Source organism: Argiope bruennichi, chromosome X1 (assembly GCF_947563725.1).
Source record: "Argiope bruennichi chromosome X1, qqArgBrue1.1, whole genome shotgun sequence".
NCBI classification, from domain to species: domain Eukaryota; kingdom Metazoa; phylum Arthropoda; class Arachnida; order Araneae; family Araneidae; genus Argiope; species Argiope bruennichi.
In genome coordinates this window covers 18,990,216-19,009,193 of record NC_079162.1, presented here as the reverse complement: position 1 = coordinate 19,009,193, position 18,978 = coordinate 18,990,216, and the positions used below count along the sequence as shown (strand labels likewise).

The following is an 18,978-nucleotide window of genomic DNA, read 5'->3' as shown; positions in this document are numbered from 1 at the left end:
ACCATACTATGCAAATAAATACTCTTCTAAAATTCAGAACTGGTAGAAGAAATTTGTCAGAAAGAAAACTTCAAAGTCTAATTTGAGATTTAATTAGAGTCCTTGCTGTTTTTAAGACCCTACTTTTTTATAAGAATAAGATCATTAACTGGTTAATTATAAACTGAGTTGCATTACAGTTAAGTTAAGCTAAGACAATGGCATAGTCCTCATTTCTCAGATGAGCTGATACTTTCCTCCATTTAACAAGCGAAAGCAATGTTTCCAATGAATGATGAAAGCAATGTTTCTCATAGCTGTTCCTTGAAAAAGGAATACTTTTGACAAACACTGCATTATATTGCAAATGCAAGCAGTAAAAGATTTCCAGACACTGCAGCTGTTAAAAATATCAACAACAAAAAATCAGAGAGCAGTTTCTTCTTTGAAAGAAACAGTTGACAACACACCACGCTCAAAAGGGAACTGAGAAAAAGAAATGTAGCTTTAATGTTTCAGTGAGATAACATTAAGCAAAACATACAAAATCGCAAAAAAAGAAAGAAAGAAAGAAAAGGTGAATGCTCTGTCTGATGATAAAGTGACAGTAACGGAAGTTAATGCGTTGGCAATTGCATCCTAAACCTCTAATTTTAACAGATCTTGCGACGACTCACATGCACAACAAAAGAAACAAAAGACCAGGACATTACTCTGTTATATGTTTTTCTCGATTTAAAGGCTGAAAATTCCGCTGGGTGGTTGTCACAGCATTCGCGGAAGTTATGGGAAACCGAAATAGTCTTTTAGATGGCCGTCAGCCTCTGGAATCAACAAAAGGAAATTTGCCTTGATATTTTAATTCGGCGGGAAAGAAAATCGGAAGACCTGATAGGTTTGTGTATCATTCAGAGTAGTGTTTTATAGTCTAAGACAGGCTAATCGAACAATCTTCAGAAGGACAATTTCATCGATGATTCATTTTGCATTCCTACTTGTCTTAGGGTAAGGAATGTAATTTTTGTAAATTTCAGGTTCAAAACAAAAAGGAGAAAAGGAGAATTTTTTTTCTTCATCTAGCAGTTAATATTCATTAACAAATGGGAATTTAAGAAATACTAATTTTAAAAAGAAATGCAATTTTTAAAACTGATATGATTGAAAATTTTGTACAAAAAGTTATTTGAATCTATTATATCAGTCAACGAATAAAAGCAAAATATAGTACAAATAACTATATAATACAAAATTAAACTACCTACATTGAAATTGCACAATAAATAGATGTTGAATTATCATTTCAATAATAGAATTTACGCTTACATCAGAGACTTGATCCTTCAAGTCGAATAAAAGCGCAGTTTTCCAAGTCACATTCAATAATCTTCGTCATTCATATTTTTTGGTCATTTACAAATGTGCGATTCTGTATTTTTAAATTCAATTCGCAATGAGCTCGTGAAGATGATCCAGCATATTAAGTAGTTCTCATTTATTTTTACAACAAAATAAATACAACAAAATATTTTTAATCAGATGGAAATTCTTCAGAACAATTCAAGCAAAAATGGATCATCTTGTGGACCTGCGAATATTAAAAATGTATTCAAGCAATTTTTTTCAAAACAGAAGAGATCCTTTCAAAAGATTTATTTAATGATATACTAAACATAGAAATTTTTATAAAAAGAAAATTTTGTGTGTGATAATTAGCTCATATGCAACTAGCAAGAAGAATGTCAAAATAATCGATGTAATTAAATAAATACATTTTTTTATTTCATTTAACGACAAAATTTATTAGGAAAGCAAAAATTATAAGGACCCTCGGTTAAGCTCCAGTTCCTTAGCTAAAATAAATTATTGTTTGCTATCTCCGTAAAAAACTACGATTCTTAATAAAACCAACAGCATAGGAGCGTAATTTACATTTTATTGACAAAGCAATCGTGTAAAAACAAAAAACAAACCTAAATTTTGGAGCATTTAGATTGAATGAATTGTTAATAAAAACGGGAACTATTTTATAAAAATTGCTAAAACACTTTTTTGTTTGTTTGTTTGTTTTTTACTCAAAGCGCTTTTTTTATTGAATACCAGTAGAACTCAATATACTGCTACAAAGTCCCAGGAAAATTTATCGAATCCTCAGTAAGTGAGTGTAAAGAATCGTTCCACTCATCCTGGAAAAAAATCCCGGATGAGTGGAAGGCTGAACTGATATTCGTGTACTTAAATATTTTTGACTGATAGCAATTGAACAAGAAGAAAACAAACTCAATGATAGAAACAAAAGTGAAAGGGGATAACAAAAGCAACATCTCGAATTATTTTGTTTATTAATAACAGAAACATCAATTTTAAAGTACAAGATATCTTCTTTGAAACTGAAGCTCTTTTGAATCTGAAGATTTTTCTTCTCACTAAGGTTACATTATTTAACTATAACTAAAACTTAAAAGACCTCAGAGCAATGATTCCTCTTCAAATGTGATGATATTCACTTCAAATTGGAAAGCGATAAATGAATACAAATAATAATATGAATAATTATTAAAATTTTAGAAAATTCTCTAAAGAAAGAAAAGAAATTGAAATATACAGTTAACGAATTTGCCTTAATGCTGATGCAAGCAAAGGGAATTAATTAAAAGATTTCCATTGTTTCTTGTAGTGCCATAATGAGAAATAAAGCAAAATGTTCCGACATTTATTTTTAATAGTGTTAATTACCGATATTAGTTCTCTCTTTTGATGGTTTACATTTTGAAAGAAAAAAAAAAGAATACGTTTTCATGATAAAGAAAAAAATGACTAATTATTTGACTGATACATCCTTTTATACAATTAGATACATTAATTAGTACACTGAAAAATGAAAGTCGTTGCCTTTAAATAAATAACGAGTTTTAGAGCTTAGTACGTCATAATGATGGAAATATAAACAACATCATTCCATCAATATTGAAATACCCTTATGATTTTATTTTTTTTATTTTTTTTTTGTTCTCTATGTATAAACTCCTTGTGTGCCAACAAGTATACCACAAGGCTTACAGATGTAAGTCAGTACGCAATTGACAGTACGAAATTGAGTTCCGATTTTTTTGCTGTGATTATTTCGATTTAATTTGCAAGTGGAACGAACATCTCCAGCTTAAACATGCTATTAAATTTTATTTTGATTTTTTAAAAATATTTATAAAATGTTGTGAATAAAATTTCTTCATTTTATCATACGCCATTCAATGTTTTTGGAAATATTCTTAAAATGGAAACCAAATTTAAAATTTTGTACCAATTCGTTCAAGCTAAATTAATTTAAATGCATTTCAAGTCAAATTATTTTTTATGAATATTGTTTAAAAATTAATTATAAAAATACTTCATCGCTGACAATGTCTACTACATAAATTGTACTTAAACTATATGCTTATAGTAACCTGTGCCAACCTGTGAGGTCTTTGGTAGATTCTTTATATTAAGATCGCCAATTCCAATGATTCTCCTCGCGACTTCTGGGAAATTCTCTAACGATGCTCCCTAAAACCACAAATCACCTTTCAAAATATTTTGATTAGATAAGAACAGGTAAGAAATATGTTACCGAGAGGGTCAAATATCTGAACTGAATTCGAAGATGAGCTGTCCCGTTTACATGGAGAGGAAATTTCGTTTCCCCTTAAATCTCTTTTTATCGAAAAGAGAGATAAATGGTATATCATAATGTACAACTTTTGTGCTATAAGTTTCTTAAAAGATAAGATTATGTCATTCTGGGGACATACCAATATACATTTAAACTTTAAGAATCATCCAAAAAATTATACATGCATTTTACTAAACTGTACCTCCACAGAAATTACTCTTTTTTTATGAACTAAAGACTAGCAGGATTTTTTATTTCATTTTTTTAAACTCCTTCTATTCTTTCAAATATTAAATTTTACATCAGATGTTTGATAAAAAATGCATACATGGTTGTCAGATTTGTTGAAGCTACATGAGTTAATTTTAAATAGAGGTCAAATAATTAAGATGGCACATCTTTCTCCAAACTTCCCTCTCACATAACATGAGAATCTTTCTATCATAAAAATAATCCGACTTTTCTTATAGAAAATGAAATTTTGAATACCGCGATGATTATAAAAGTCAAATTATACACAAATAATTTTTTATACATAATTTGTCCTGTTGAAATATTTACAGAATGAAATTTCAAAAGAAAGAAAAGAAAATCGACTTCTTGGTCAAACTGTGTGGCAGTTATTGTTATGTTAATTTCCGAAAGATAATTAAAACAGAAATTGGAACGTAAAGCAATCTGTAAGGCATTAATATAAAAGGCAGTGGGTCATTAATAATTATCCTATTTTTTTTTCTTTATATGAAAGGAGGCTTGTGTATAAATACCAGTACCATAAACTTCATTCAGCGTATGATTTATTTAATATTGTGCTTAATAATTAAATATATCGTCAGGTGACGCACAGAAGAAAACTGTATTCCTCTCTTCGTGTAGAAAACAAAACTACTCGAATTATTCCTTTTGATCAATTTCCATCAGCTGGGCATGCGCAGTACCAATACTCAGGTTTGTATCCCACGGTTCGAAGAGAAGAAGATGCCGCAAAAAAGTATGATAAAGAGAACAATGAATGTTTGAAAAATAATGAAAACAACTTATCTTACAGTTACATTTTTGATCAAAATTGTTAAAATTATTAATTGCGTAATCAAAACTTCGATATTAGAAACTTGCCTATATCACATCAGAATTCTAATTATTAATTTTTGCTATCTAGTTATTATACCAAATTCAAAAGGCCAGAAATGTAGGTTTACAAATTACAGTTCCAAAGAACTGAGTATCACTATTGTATGTATAATTCAAAATATGAATTCATTCTCAGACTAAAAAATTAACGGAATCCACTGTGTAAAGCGGAAGTCAAGTGGAATGAATCTACTCTGAATTTAAAAGGAAATGGTCGATTAGGGTAACACTAAGAGCTGAAATTTTTGCAACTATTAAAGGTGAAATTTTCCACCTTCGTCTAGGTGACCTCGATTTCGTGCAGCAACAAATAATGCCAGAAATCTTATCTCTGAGACATTCTAGAAACCTTTCCAACATTTGGCTTTAGATCTGGAAAGAAAATGGTGGTGCTAAAACTGTTGACAAAATCCCATGTTTACTTTTGAGACGGGAGGCATAACTCTTTTCTCATTTTATTGCGTACTTTCTCTATGAATTGACTGCTATTTAGAGGATCAGCAGAACTGAAAAGTATCTCTGACAATTCTTTTTGTCTATCTGGTTATGTATATTCTATTGAAACAAATGGGATATTTTTAGAAGTCAGTATCGTAATATAATAAATCTATCTTGACTGATCTAATCTTGACTGGTCCTTATTTAATTACAATAATTTTAAATTTTAAATATTATTTATTTCTTACAAATTCCGGAGAATCATTTGTTAAATTTATTTGTAGTGTGTTTCATGGAAAATAATGTTATCACATATAATTTTCAAAAAACCCGAAAATCAAAGACAAATCTAGGAGGACAAACATCTAAAAATTTTATTTTAAAATCTAATAATTATAATGTGAAATTTTAATTCATAAAGTGTAATAAAATATTCAAAAAGAAATAATTTCCAACAATGTTTTTAGACGTTATAAATAAAACTCCAGTCAAAGAAATTCGCATGTATTTATGCTTTTTTTTTATCATTCTATAAAGGCAATATGAATGGCTAATATAACGATAAATCATCTTGTATGAATTTCAGAATAGCTTTGAATGTCATTATGTGTATTACAACAAATAATAAAAAATCAACATACGCTTTTAGCATGACCGGATTGAATTAAATTGAGCGTTTTGAATACATATTTCATGAAATAAAATGACTTACAATAAAATTAGTGTATGTTGATTTTTATTGCAACTGGCAATAAAATGAGAAATAATTTAATTAATCTTATAAAGTTAGCATTCCAAGGACAAATTTTGAGTAGAGAACATATATCGAATTTCACCCGTCTAGCTCAAAGTATTTTTGAGTACCGTATTTACAAGCTGACAAAGAGACTGATAGACAGAATTCCAAGAATGTGCTTTTAAGAGTTAAGGGCGTTCTGAAACGTGGGGATTCCTTGAAGCCTCACGTTGGGATTTTTCGATGATTATAATACTTTTCTTTGCATACTTCTTACACGAGAAAATAAACGAAAACACTGCCCCCCCCAACCTTTTGTTTTTCTATAGAGTATTTCTTCATTGTTCTGAGAAAAAGCATCGGTGCTTAATAGACAGAAAAAGTCAGTGCTTCAAACGTTTTCTGTTTACATATGTATATTTGTAAGTTAAAAAGTAGAAGCGAATTTCTAAATTTTTTACAACTGAACTTCCAGAATTCCAAGCAAGCAAGCAAGCATACATTTAAACAAAGTAATTCACATTAAATTAATTTTAGTGCTTAATTTTTTTAGACATTGATAAAAAAAAAGGAATTTCAGTGTACATTTTCAAGCAAAACTATATTTTTAGTAACTTATCATTAAATTAATCTTATCCCTCCAACCCCGGGCAAATTTCATTTCCGTTTCAGCACGAACAATTTTGTTTATTAGTAGTGGAAAATTTTGATGGAATAATTTCAACATGAATTCTTATTTACTACTTAAGCCCCAAACCATGTTTTCTTCGGATTAAGGAAAGGCTTCAATTCGGAATTTCCTTAACATATGTACTCATGAGAGAGAATTTTCTTTTGAGCATGTTATATTTAAAGATATTGACGATATCATTACTCTTTGGTGAAAATTGTTTCTTTTTTAATTTCTGGTATTGAAGTCGAGATTTTAGCTATTAATATGAAAGTAATCTTCCTTTCATAATAAAAATGAGAAGCAACAATTTCTACTTTCACAAAGTAACAACTGTAAACAAACAAAGTGAAGAAGCCATACGTATATGTTTACGTTACATGGCAATTATGCGAAATCTTTTTCCATTATCTTTTGAATTAAACTCTCATCGTTTTTACAGGCGAACAATTACCACGTGAGTGCCAACATTGAGACATCGTCTAGCAAACGATGCAGATCGGAACAGCATCTGTTCGTTGGCGTCTCGTGGTTGAAAGAGGGTCATTAAAACCAAAAAGAAGGAGTGCTAAAAGCGTGGGGAGAGGTGGGGGACGTCTCTCCACAAGGATCCAGTTTAAATTTGACTCTCCGACAATTGAGTATTGTTTAAGACGAAAGAAGGCGTCTTTGTCGATAGCAGGTAAGACACCTTTCCCGGTTCTTATGCCCTACTTTCAACGACCTAATACATTTATACATGTGACCAAGTTATGCAAAATAAGTTTTTTTTTCAGCCGTAAAGCGATAATTGCTGGAACTCCCCATAAAGCTAATGAAGGATCTCTAATTGTGGTGATGGATCAATGCGTTACTTCATATGTACTCAGATATACTCTGTCATTGTCTTTTGAGACCCTCAAGAAATATCAGGGAATTACGTTTGGCTCAAATTTAGAGCGTATAAATTGAAAGATAAACAAGATGTGTAGATTATTGGAAGATTCTATCAATGAAAATAAACATTTAGTTCGAAAAGATCTATTTTTACTCCTCAATGATAGCATCGACTTAAATAAAGTAATTTTAAGTAAGGTTAGCTTTCTATTTTAGCGTTCTACTTAAACCGAATTGGGCCAGCTCTTATTTATTTCACTTGATTTTACTATTTTTTTCTAACAAACATTCGGAATGAGAACAGTCTCTCTCTCCTATAACATCTCAATTTACTTACAATAAAATAAAGAAATGAAAAATGAAAAAAAAGTAATTCTTTTTTATATTTTACAGTCTTTTATTCATTACATTGAGGGTATATTTTTTAAACTTTTGTTGAAAAAACTGGAAAAAATTAAAGAATATCTTTAAACTTTTAGAAAGCGTTTCCTGTTAATCAGATTACGATGAATTTACTTTTTGAAGGAGATTTCTGTAAATCTCAGAACAAAAATTAACTCGTTGAAAACTCAATGTTTTTACTATATTTAGCATTAATCTTAATTATAAAATTTTATGATACATCATTCTGGAGTAAAGTCTACAGAAAAATTTCAATCAAAAATATAATCACCTCAAAATTTTAATATAAATCTTAATTAAACTTTTTTTAAGTTACTTAGAATTTTAAATTTAAAAATATATTTTAAAACTTAATAATTGTTTCTCTGTGTTGAAATGCAAACAAAACATTTATTTTTTTATTTTTATTATTTAACTAGCCGCCTTTGGCGACCAGCCGGTTCGCCAATCTTAATTTTCGTTAAAATTTTAATAATTAAATATTTTATGCAATTCCAACTTTAATAGATTTTTCAGCAAAATATTTTAAAACTTCAAATTTTGAGAGTCATATAATTCACTCATAATATTATAAAGGCCTTCAGTCATAACGTTATATGTATCTCTCTCATTTTCTGTAACCCCTCGTAGAATTTATGCTTTAAATTAAAGTGTAAATGATTAATCTGCAATTAATATAATAATATTTTTTACTGAAACAAAGCATTTTTTTAATGATATGATAATAGAGTCACTGAGCGTTTAAACTTTATGGGCACTAAAGAATATCTTTCTTAATTTATGTAATATCTCAAGAATTTGTCAACAAAATTTTCTCAGATTCATCATGAACGGATCGATTCATTAACAATGTTTAATTTTAAATGCATCAAACACTAAGAAAATAAAATGAATCGTTTAAAATAATCGGTCGAAAACAGGTTTAAAAAAACTACTTAAAAAACGATGTACTTAAAACTATAAGCATATATAAAAAAATGTGTAACTAACATAAATACAATTTAATTACAAAAGCATGCAACTAACCTAAAAATAATTTAAATCATTGAAAACAGGTTAAAAAAAACTACTTAAAAAACGATGTACTTAAAACTATAAGCATATACAAAAAATATATAACTAACATAAATACAATTTACTTACAAAAGCATACAACTAACCAAAAAGTAATTTAAATCGTCCGTTGATAATGGTTGCCATGCCAACAATCAGAATGCGCATGCGTGAATTTTCTTCGCCAGCTCCGGTAACGCAAATGCGTGAATTTTTCTACGCCAGTTGGGGTAACGCTATGCAGATTATACATTTTTAATTTCCTTTATTCTCTGTTATTTTAATTCAAAAGTACTTCAGAATGAATCTGAAACATGGATTAATTAACAATTTTTAATTTTAAATGCATAAAACATTAAGAAAATAAACAGAATCGTTTGAAATAATCCGCCGTAAAATGTTAACCCTAGCCTTATTACTGTTGGGAGAAAAAAACAAACAAATTGCCTTACTCATTTGGCGGTGGGGAAAATGGAAGATTTTTTTGGCGAAAAAGTTGGCGGTGGGGAAAATGGAAGATTTTTTTGGCGGGAAAGTTAGTTTTTAATTAATAATTAAAATTCTAATCAAAATTTCAAAAAAAGGGACCCCAGGTGCACATTCCCAACCTCTAAGGTATACATGTACCAAATTTGGTAGCTTTATGTCAAATGACCTGGCCTGTAGAGCGCCAACACACACACACACACACACACACACATTGAGCTTTATTATAAGTATAGATATATTTAAACCAGAAGAAAATGTATGCCAGTCTGTCGGTATGGTTTGAAATGTCCAGCAATTTTCTAGGGTACATTAGCGGTGAACTATGTCAAATATGCATTTTATATTAGTGTATCTTCCTCTGACTAATTTGATCTAAAGTTTGCCATTCATTACAAATTATTGCACCTAGCTGCTGACGTTCATTATTTCTCGCGTTCACATACCTACGATTCACCGTGTTTATGGATTTGGTACAAAATTTAGTATCCATCAACAATTCCGGCTATAAATTCCATACATCTAGTTCATTCTGTTTCTGATTTATCATGTTCAAGGCCACTGACGGGTAGAAGGACAAACTTTGACGGATTACGTTCAAAATTTGAAATAGATTTACAATTTTGATCTAAGATCGCATACTAATTTCATCCTCCGAGCTTGCTGCGTTATCGTTTTCACGGATAGATATAAGGCTAAAGGTAATTTTTTTCTCGGACTCGAAAAGGGTCTAAGATTCATCAAAATCTCGATTCCGAATATTTATATTTTCACTTTTCCTACTTCATTTACTAAGAAATAAAAATATATTTTATAAGTTATGAAATCAAATATTGCTTCCGTTAAACTATCTTGGCAGTTAGAGAATGCAAAATTCTATTTAAAGAAATGGAAATCATGAGACTAAGGATACATATAGTTGCCCGGTCTTTCCCCTGGAAGATAATATGCTCATAGTTTGAAGTACCTTTTAACTTTCTTTAAAAAAATAAATTAAACTAAATTAAACCAAATAAACTGACATGAGTTTCACATTGATTCTCTCTCTTTAAGTGGCAGGAAGGGAACCTGATGATGATTAAATGACTAAAAACGTGAAAACGGGGGGTGGGGTGGGGGTGGAAACGACACAAGAAATACACCTATTAAGTGATAAATTAGGACTAATAAGTGATAAACGTCATTCTTTCAATCGCTTTTAGATGAAGCTTGAACCGTTTTTCCTATTATGAAAGATTTGTAATTTTATCCTTCAGAAAATAATGCTGATAAATTTTCAGTTGTATGCAAATATCTTAATGGTAGATATGTCTATTTTCCAAAGCAATATTGGATTATTTTAAGGCACTGCATTTAAATCTTTAAAGTACAGAAGTAGGCAATATGACTGATTTAAAGATATTTGTACTTTACACTGTCTCTCATTATTCTTGAATCTCATATGCTATCTTTAACAGCTTTCTTTGTTTCAACATATTGTAGATCAAAGAACTTCGCATGACCTAATTTGAACCGGGGACATTATATGACATCTTCTGTTTGTCTTTCATTCATCTTTAGAAAAAGTCTTTGACATCAATTATCAGCTTCAACAAAAAGAAAAAAAAAATCTCTAGGTAAACAATATCTTTTTCCAGCTTATACCGAATTCTTAAGCGATCAGCAAGTGAAACTTTTAGGTAAGTCACAAATAAGATAATTTCAAAGAAAGCAGCCTATAATTATAAAAAAAACAACCAAAAGCAAGATCTGAGTAAAATATAGAAAGCAGATTTTAAACTTCGTAAATTATAAGAAAACTTCAAGAATGCAAATAAAATGACAAAAATGGAATTCGAATGAAACAGTTTCTTGATGAAAGCTCAAACTAATAAAAATATATTAGGATATGACATGAAACAGCTTGCTTATTGCACATTATCATGCAGGCTTGTTTCATATTTGTAAGAATGCAATATTTTAAACAGTTTTTCAATCTTAAAAGAATTCTGAATTTTTTTTACAAATGGATGTTTCCAACAAATAACATTATTTTAACAGTTATTCATTTGATTTATTAAATTGCGTTTCGTTTCGTACGAATGGTGTCAAGTGGCTGTAAAACTGATAAATAATTTATTTCAACAATTAATTGATTTTTGTCAAAAAGTAAAAAATAATTAAAATAAAAATATTTTTTTCTTTTTTAATACACTAATAGAAGTATGCGTTTTTAAAAAAATTATAACCAGTGTTTTATTTATTTTAGAAAGTACGCATTCTTTTTTAAAATGATCTGATTCTTTCCGAAACAAACAAGTGTAAATTTCACGTCATCAGAAGATGTTAAAGTAGTAAACACGGCTCTTCATTTATCAAACAACTAAAGAAGATTACCACTTATCTTCATAAATAAAAAATTGACATCAAGTGGAAAGCGATCCTTATTGCATATATTGCGAGTGCCTTTTAAGCAGCAAGTGCAGAGGAAAGGCACCGGGCCAAATAGCCGCTGTCATGCATGGTAACCCGTTTTCCGAAGATCAAAGACAGTCTTTATTTTGCTAATCCTCCAATTCGTACTGCGACGAAAGAAGCGACCTCGTTCCGAACAGAACAAAATCATGCAACCTAGATGAGCCATCGTTGACGCTCTACATCCCATGAGAAATGAGATATTCGTGTTTACATTTGATTGATTTATTGAAGAGACTGCTAGAGATCGTTTGAATATAATTGCTTTTTCTTTCAACTTCGACTGGAAGTAGAGTCGATCAGTCGGGTAGTTAACCCCATCCCTCACGACTAATGAGTAAATCAGAAAATATAATGAGATGGCGAAATCTAGTTGAATTTATTTTCTTTATTCCAAAACCTCGAAAACCTCGAATTAGTGTTTATTTTTGTTGCTCTTCATTCTTTTTCATCTTCATACTCAATTTTTGTTAATATTTCTATAAATATTGTCATGTTCTAATATATAAAAATTTAAGCATGTCATTTTGGAATAAACTGTTTTCTGTTCCCTAAATGAATAATACCGTTATGGAAAATAATTATGATTATTAGAAGGCTGTTGACTGTCCTTTGTTTAATCGTAAAATATATATCTTCAGAAATTAATACAACAAGGATTAATTCAGATTAAATTTACAATTTTATTCGCAGCTCGCATTTTCACACCTAAGCCTACTCGCATTTAAAAAAAAAAAAAAAAAACGTTATACCGCCGCTTTGGCTTTTTGGCTTGACGCTCGCGATAAATCGCGATACAATAAATCGATATTCATAATTAATTTACGTTTTCGATATCGTTCTGGTTACCTGTTAATGTTTATTTAAGTTGGTCATCATTCTTATTGACAGAATTTTTGTTAATATTTCTATTTAAATTAAATTTACCAATAATACTATTAAAATAAGAATGTCATTCAAATATAAATTTATGCAATTCATATATAAAATTAATTTTTCAAAACATCAGATTTTGAATTAATGATTTATCAAAACTATTTAATTTTACTTGTTAAAGGCATTATTATGCCGTTTTCCTTTTTTTTTTTCTATGAATAATGAAAGAAACTGAATTTTTTTGAATCAGCAGTAAAAAGAATAAAATTTTAAAAATTATTATATTGAAAAAATGCAATTTTATAAATTGTAACTTTCTGACATTGCTTCGACATTGACATACTTTATTAAAGGGGGTTTAGCACAATTATTTTATAACTATTTTTATTCAAAAGAAAGCAAATATTTTTATTATATAAATTGAAATTTCCTTTTATTTGGAGTCGTTCTGATCAGTCAGTATGTTAAGAGAGACTATTTATAGCTTATAATAGCTATAAATAAATAATGATATCACGATATATCGAAAAATATCGATATGTGTTGGACGATATATCGCGATGATGAAATTCGGTCATTACCCAGCCCTATCAAGAGTTGAAAGTTAATTACGAATTTCCTGAAAAGAGAAACGGTAATACCCATATGCCACTGAGCGCATCTGCCTCAGAACATACTGGCTTACTTTTGTTCTGAGATATCTTTATTGGATTAAATCTTTTCAGTCTATAACTAAAAATTCTGCGTAACAGTAATTGATACGCTTTAAAGAAAATTCCTTCCCTTAATCTTTTTTTCACTTTACCATATTTACTATTTTATGCCTTTCACCTGACTTTTCTTCTCCATTTCGACCTTTCATGTTTTTATCATTTTCATAATTTCTCTTTACACCAAGCTTGTGCATAAGACCACAGCAGCTGCAAGCTTTTTAACCCGGTCCGACGCTGCCTCTCGAGCACATCCCTAACTCGGCCATTCAAAAGAATTTGCCATGAGTTCTACAGTCATGAGGATCTTGGTCTATCTTTTTCCATTCAATGCCTATGTCAGTGCGTTTCTTCTTATTTATTATTATTTATTAGATACTAGCCGCCTTTGGCAACCAGCCGATTCGCCAATCTTAATGCACGTTAAAATTTTAATAATTAAATATTTTATGGAACTCCCATTTTAATTGCTCCTTCATTGAAATATTTTAAAACTTCAAATTTTAATAGTCATATCATTCACTCATAATATTATAAAGGCCTTCAGCCATAACGTAATATGTATCTCTCTAATTTTCTGTTAGCTTCCGTAGAATTTATGCTTAAAATTTAAAGTGGAAATGATTAAACTGCAATTATTATAATAATATTTTTTATAAATGAAACGAATTTTTTAAAAATATACTGAAAACAGAGTCTCTGAGAATTTAAACCTTATGGGCACTAAAGAATATTTTTCTTAATATATATAATATCTCAAGAAATTTTCAACAAAATGTTCTCAAATTCATCATGAACAGATCGATTAATTAACAATGTTTGATTTTAAATGCATCAAACCCCAAAAAATTAAACAGAATCCTTTGAAATAATCTGTCGAAAACATATAAAGCCTTCTAAACCAAGTCTGTATCCGTTGAAAATAGTTGTCAACAATCAGAACACAATGCGCATGCGTGAATTTTCAACGCATATTATGGTAACGCAAATACGTAAATTTTCTACTCCAGTTGGGGTAACGCTATGCAGATTAGAAATTTTTAATTTCCTTTATTCTGTTTTATTTTTATTCAAAAGTACTTCAGAATGAATCTGAAAGATCGATTAATTAACAATGTTTAATTTTAAATGCATCAAACATAAAGAAAATAAACAGAATCGTTTGAAATAAGCGGCCGAAAATTTGTTAAGCCTGTCTTCTTTAGCGTGGGAGAAAAAAAATGAAGCCTTACTCATTTGGTGGTGGGGAAATGAAAAGATTTTTTTGGCGGGAAAGTTAGTTTTTAATTAATAATTAAAATTCTAATTAAAAATTCAAAAAAAGGGGACCCCAGGTGCACATTCCCGACCTCCAAGGTATGCATGTGCCAAATTTGGTAGCTGTAGGTCGAACGGTCTGGCCTGTAGAGCGCCAACACACACACACGCGCACACACATTGAGCTTTATATAAGTATAGATTATCGTTTGGTGAGGGGGATAAAGAAGGACTGCTAATATTGTTGTAATTCGAATTTATTACTTATATATGAGGCTTTCTAGAATCTATACATTCTTTTGAATGGATGATGGTTTTTTTTTTTTTTTTTTTTTAATTCTAGTTCTTTTCATCTGTGCCTCCCATTTTGTCTTTTAAAATTCCAGGATATGAAAAACAGTCAGCCTTTTCGATTTTATTTTGATTCATTAAAAATGAATTATTAATTTTATTATTTGTTTCGCTCCCTTTTGTTTTACTTTCATTCATTTTTAAGCCCAAATGCTTGGTAATATTCCCTATGATTTTTTTTGTCAGTAAAAATTGAAGACAATAAAGCAATATTGTCAACAAAATCTAAATCTTCTAGCGCGGAAGTCAAATCACAGAATATTCCTGTTTTTTGATGTTTTAATGTTTGCTTCATTATCTAATGTCTTACAATTATGAAAAGCATTCCAAATCAGATGCATCCTTGTTTTATATCAAATATCTCTGATGGTGTGCCATTTACCATAACTTGTGCTCTACCTCCATAATACATATTTCTAAAACTATTAATATTTCAGGAAATCTGTAGAAGCTCAAGATTATCTAATAAGAAATTTCTATCAAATGCTTTATCGAAGTCTATATTTGATATTTTATAATTTGATTAATCGCTGCAGATATTGTCATTTTTATTTTGCCTTATTTGCAATTATTAAATATTATTTTTTCTTTTTTATTATGTTGTGACACCTGTATAATTATTACCTGTACTTATTTGCAGTTAGTAAATATTATTTTTCTATTTTCTCTGGGGATAAATAATAAGTCTCTGGGGATAAATCGGCTTATAACGACATTTTCTTCGGTCCTGGCGAAATTCCTATTTGCTGAATGTATTTTGAACCACGTGATAAGAAAGCAATACTTGCCTATTAATAGGCCGATGATTTCTGAAAAATAAAGAAAACCGTCTATGTAGGCAATAACGATTCCAATAATAGTAATGAATGGTTTTCCAGTTTTCATCGCCCTTTTGAGTATACTACCTTTATATATATATACTTTTATTATACTTATACTTTTATTATTAGCAAAAATTCAGCTAAAACTTTCACTTTGAAATTCTTTAAAAATTTAAATACAATAAAGTTTATAAAAAAGTCATAAAAAGTTTATATCAGCAATTATTTGCCAGATCAATTAAAAAGCAAAAATGATCAGCATACATAAACATTGGAAGTACTGATGCTCTACAATGATAATATGTTTATAAAAGTACTTTTACAAGGTCTCTACAATATCGTTCACTATAAACATGATATATTGTATATTCTTCTTCCCTTTTCAATGACATTTTAATTATTACGGTTATTAATATGTTTGTTACATGAATGCATTGTCTAATGGCAAGACGAAACTATTCTAGATCTTTCAACAACTCCAATATAGCGCTGAATTTCTAAAAATTCATTTCTGCCCTTGACTTTTCCTATAAGTCCCCACACACCATAAGTACACACCTCATAAAAATAACAAACATTTTTTCTATTTTATGCGTTGGAGGGAACACACGTTAGCGTCTCAACTACGCAAGAGTTCTTTATTTATAGAGACGTGTTAAACGTCTTTTCAACAAAGCGTCGAGTACAGACAGTTTCTTCGAATGTTTTGCCTGGTAGCTCTGAGGTTTTACACCAAACATTGGGTGGTGCATCTTTTTACGATAAATGGTTAAAGGAAATAAACATGGACTTCCTTCAGTATATATAGAAAGTTAAAAACAATTATTTTTGAGAAAACTCTTGTTTTACTTTCCAGAATATGAGAGCGAATTTAAATTTTTTTGAGGGGATGAAAATACAGCTTTTTTTAAATTTGTTATTGCGTTTGTTTTTATCTGGAAGCAGGAGCATCTGGATTTACTTTCAACGTAATTAAAGGAAATCGTTTTAACACATTTTTATGTAAAAGAACGAATCTTTTCGAAATTTAATTTTTAAAAATTATAGAGAGCTGGCTTTCTCATCTACAAGGGTTTTGAAATTTTATGCGGTATTGGCTTCCGATGAGAAAACAATGTTTTAATTATTTTAGTACTTTTAATTATGAATTAAAGTAATAATTTTCTAAAAAGGATTTCACACTGGTAGTGCCATCTTGAAATAATTTGAGAAATACTGATTTTTAGATTTCATGAGATACGTAATCATGAAACATGAAATATATCAAAGGTTAAAAACTGGAAAATAATAAAAATAAAAAGATTTTAAATAACACTTTCTTACTGTAGTAAGAAGTAGAATATATACTTTTTGTCAAAAATCAAGCAATATTATAAAGAAATTAATTTAAAATTATAATTATATTATAATTTATTAATTTTAAATTTTAAATATGATTAAAATTCCAATACTCTGAGCATTTCTATCTGAATAGCTCGGTTTTCTTGTTTTGTTTTGACATCCATATTTTTTATTAAAAAATTAATTACAGAAGCAAATTAAAAATATTATAAAAAGATAATAGTTAAAAAATTATTCTTAGAATAAGAATATCATTAATACGAATTAGAATATATGTTACTGTAATAGTATACTGAATACAAAATGTACAAATTAGAATATTTATTCTTAGATATCTTGAATATTAATCGAAGTCACTTTTCATCAGGATGAAATTTTATTTGACTCATTAAAATATTGAGGTAAATTTCTTGAAAACCAGTTTTGGTAAAATGATTTGTGTAAGCATTTGGACCCCGGTTACTACTTGGATATTTCATGTTATTTTTAAATCACAATAAATGTCATAAGAAATAAAGGCTGAAAACTAGAAGATGAATATAAAAATCATTTTGAAAGAAACGTATGCAAAAGTAAAAAGTTTAATATGCGTGTGCAAAAAAACACTGTTATTTAAAACTGTTACAATTTGTTTTATTTATTTACCGAAATTTGCCTTACATTTTTAATGCACACAACTGTCATATAGTGTATTTTTTAATAACTGTTATTTTAGCTTGATCTTGAAGTGGTACGTAAAAAATGTTACCACTTGTAAGTACCATTTTACGTTTCAGTTCATTTGTAGCATGTTTATAAAAAAATGATGGAAATCTTCCTATGGGGTGTTATTCGTTTTTTTTTTTTGATATTGAAAATAAAATGCAATTTAAAAATTTAGGATTTTTTATTTAATATCAGAGGCGGAGGTAGAAATTTTCTGACAGGGGGCAACATAACACCGTCGGAAGAGTAAACAAAATTTCTCTATTTTAAAACAAATAACATATATAAATTAATTTCATATTTATATGAAGGTAATTAAGTATTTAATATTTAATTTGATTATAATAAATGATTATTTGCAATAATTAACTATTGTGGGGCGTCGGGTAATAAGCACTGTACGACTCAAGAACGAAGAATAATTGAAATTGTTGAATCAGTAGCATGATCTCAAATTAAATGCACTTGACTGACATTGAAAACAAGTTTTCATATTATTATTTAAATTTTATAACAAAATACGATAATCGAAACAAACTATGATAAGTTTTGACGTTATTAAACTTAAATATTGAGCACTATATATTACAACATACTTTACGAATTAAATCTATGTTAATTAAATTGATGTTGTTGAACACTATATGAAGTGAAATTAATGAATTCAAATTTTAAAGAACTACCCAAAATCAAATCTTATTCACAAACTATCAGTTATAGTTATTGCTGCTATTTTTGGTGAAATAAATAAATACTTATTTAAATTAAAATTACCATTTTTTAATTAAAATTTGAGATTTAACATCAATTTTATAAAAAAAAAAGTGTTCTTGAAAGAATATTTTTGATAAATTTCAAAATATAAATACTTTTTTAACTACAAGTTTGTATTTTTTAAAAATTTCAAAATCAATTATAAATTAATCAATCAAAAATCAATTACTGAAAATAAGAATTATACTATATAATATTCATACACTGTATACGTATTTAAGAATACACTATATAAGTATTCATATATTGTAAAATTCATGCGAAACTCA

At 28.9% G+C, this 18,978-nt stretch overlaps 1 protein-coding gene and 1 long non-coding RNA gene across 4 annotated transcripts in view; one reads left to right on the top strand and one right to left on the bottom strand.

Moving 5' to 3' along the window:
• LOC129958531 (uncharacterized) overlaps positions 1-18,978 on the top strand; it is a 55,178-nt gene that overhangs the window by 6,719 nt on the left and 29,481 nt on the right. The window contains exons 2-3 of one of the 2 annotated variants that reach the window (XR_008783236.1): positions 7,046-7,285; positions 7,380-7,620. This is a non-coding gene — a long non-coding RNA (uncharacterized LOC129958531). Of the gene's footprint in view, positions 1-7,045; positions 7,286-7,379; positions 7,621-18,978 lie in introns of those variants that run through there. The other variant, XR_008783235.1, reaches the window with a different exon arrangement.
• The window catches only part of LOC129958529 (tau-tubulin kinase homolog Asator-like), a 109,835-nt gene that overhangs the window by 73,889 nt on the left and 16,968 nt on the right, over positions 1-18,978 (bottom strand). The window lies entirely within an intron of this gene.